The sequence below is a fragment of the Plectropomus leopardus genome, unplaced genomic scaffold (genome assembly GCF_008729295.1).
Source record: "Plectropomus leopardus isolate mb unplaced genomic scaffold, YSFRI_Pleo_2.0 unplaced_scaffold9025, whole genome shotgun sequence".
Lineage (NCBI taxonomy): Eukaryota > Metazoa > Chordata > Actinopteri > Perciformes > Serranidae > Plectropomus > Plectropomus leopardus.
Genome location: NW_024699506.1, coordinates 1 through 2,431, shown reverse-complemented (window position 1 = coordinate 2,431; position 2,431 = coordinate 1). Strand labels below are relative to the sequence as shown.

Here is a 2,431-nt window from a genome sequence, read left to right as displayed (position 1 = left end):
AAAAAATCATTTAAAATTATAATAATTCTCTAACACAATTTAAAATATGTAATTATGATAATTAGTTTGGCCCTAGCTTTTTTAAATCAGGAGTTAAATACCCTGAGTGTGATAACAGCAACTAACAGCAAATATATTTTAAATACATTCTTTTTTTTTCCATCCAGCTGTTATTAAAGGAAATTAATGTTATACTTTGTGTAATAGGCGTTCTGTCTCCGCTGACTGATGAGCAACAGAATAAACGGCTGTATTTATGTCTTGCTGCTGCAATAAATTAGATTTTCAGTAAATGAAGATCCATTCAGCACTGGACTAATGCAGCTGTTTAAATATTTAAACTTGAAAGGGCTCGTTTCAGATAATTTTAGTGATTTACAGCCACTGACAGAAGCTATTTGCAATTTAGGTTTTATGTTTCCATTAGATGAATCATTTTGTCTAATTTATGTCGTCATGTTTGAATTGTTATTATAGGTTGCTTTTTTTTGTTCGTCTGCATAATACAATCTAAAGAAAGAAAACTGTAAAACCGTATTTTGTGCTCTCTGCAGGAGAAAGAGGCTTTCATCATTTCACAGCTGAAGGCAAAAGGCTTGACTGTGCGTGACGAGCAAGGTGAGGACGTAAAAACACTCTGCTGTGAACACATTTATTAAAAAAAGAAGATTAAATGTTTGAATATAGATTTAGATCGTAAATTTATTCACCATCCATGAGCCAGTCCTGTCTGTTGTTAGAGATGAGGGCGTAAAGCTGTTCAGGCGACGTCAGTTCCTCCTCCTGTGTGGAGTCAATCAGGAGGATTTTTCAACGTCGCAGAGAAATTCGGGTCTTTTTCACCCAGAAAGCTTCAGGCTGCGGCCGACTATCAAACAGCTGCCTGGTTTTGCGAGACCCTACAAACAAACTCTCCTCTGTCTCCTTTCTGTTGTCTTTATCTCCTTCCTTCTGTCCTTTCTTGCTTCTCCCCTTCTTTCTTTTCTCACCTTTTTACGTTTCCTCTCCTACTTCTCTTTTCTCCTCCTTCCTTGCCCTCCCTTCCTCCTCACCTCCCTCCCTGTATTTTTCTGTCTCGTTTCTCTACATCTCCTCCCCTGCTCCTCTTTTATCCCCCAACTCCTTTTGCCAGTGTAACGCCTGGTGATTTAACCCTTTGAAACCTGGATCGACATCAGTTTTGTTGTGCTGCATTCAGACCTTTGAAACCCAAGCAAATAGGTTCTCTTTATTTTGAAAATACGGGAAAGTGCCGTCTCGTCGTGTTCTGCCCTGAAAATAACAAATGAACAAACAAAGACAGAAATAATCATAAACTCAGCGCCTCTGTTGTTTCTCATCATTGACCTGCTGACCAGCCTGCACCGTGAGACCTGACGGGGCTGCGGACTGAAAGACAAAGTCGGGGATGAGTTACTGATGCTGACTGATCTGCTCCGCTCTCATTGTCCACCGGTGTCTTTGCCGGTGTCCACGCCACCGGTCCACGCCGCTCTCTTTCTACAACTGTGTCTCTGCCGGTGTCCGCTCCGCTCTCATTTTTGGCCGGTGTCTCCAAATGTCTGCTCCGCTCTCATTTTCCGCTGTAGTCCCAGCCGATGTCCCCACTGGTGACCCCGCTGGTGTCCCCACTGATGTCCACTCCGCTGTCATTTTCATTGTCCAGCTTTTTTATCTGAAATATTGTTTTTTGATGAAAACGCACAAATTACATTCATCTGTACTCACCACATCTCAGCTTTCATACCCTCAGGTAATGAAAAACAAACAAAAAGAAATGACTTGTTATCGGTATCTTATCGTCCACCAGAAGCTGGAAATTATCGGTGTATCGGTTACAGTTGAAGTAATCATTATCGGGCAGCACTTTTTATTTTATTTAATTCTCTTTATTTGTTTATTTATTTTATTTTTCGTGAAAGGAGTCAGGCCCATTTGCTGAGGTTTCAAAGAGCTAAAAAAGAAAAGTATCTTAATGAAAGTGCACTGCTGTCCTGTGTGTCTCTCCTCCTCATCAGGACGAAGGCGGACTCTGAACAGCGAAGAGATGGCCGTGTTTTACAAAAGCTTCCTGGACACAAACAGAATACGACATGCAAATTATAACAAGTGAGGTTTTTTTGCAGCTGAGTGTCTCCCACGGTGCTGCTGGGTGGGCGGGTGGGTGCGTCTCCCCGTGTGGGAGCTGTAAACCCACAGTTATATATATACTGTACCTCGTGTGTGTGTGTGTGTGTGTGTGCGTAGAGAACAAGAGCTTTCTGTGAATTAGCATTGCAAAGTGGCTGACTAGTTTCAAGGCTCCCCATAAAGAAAGATGTTTTCAGCCCACACACACACACACACACACACACACACACACACACACACACACACACACACACCTCTGCAGCTGCTGTATGTTTGTTTTTGTTTCGTTTTTGTTTTTTTC

At 41.9% G+C, this 2,431-nt stretch overlaps 1 long non-coding RNA gene and 1 other non-coding gene across 2 annotated transcripts; both read left to right on the top strand.

Annotated features, from left to right (window-relative positions):
* Positions 1-552: 552 nt before the first annotated feature.
* On the top strand, positions 553-2,076 carry LOC121940576. The gene is made up of 2 exons (XR_006105651.1): positions 553-618; positions 2,019-2,076. It is a non-coding gene; the product is annotated as an uncharacterized LOC121940576 (long non-coding RNA).
* On the top strand, positions 766-907 carry LOC121940577. The gene has a single exon (XR_006105652.1). It is a non-coding gene; the product is annotated as a small nucleolar RNA SNORA79 (small nucleolar RNA).
* Positions 2,077-2,431: the final 355 nt, after the last annotated feature.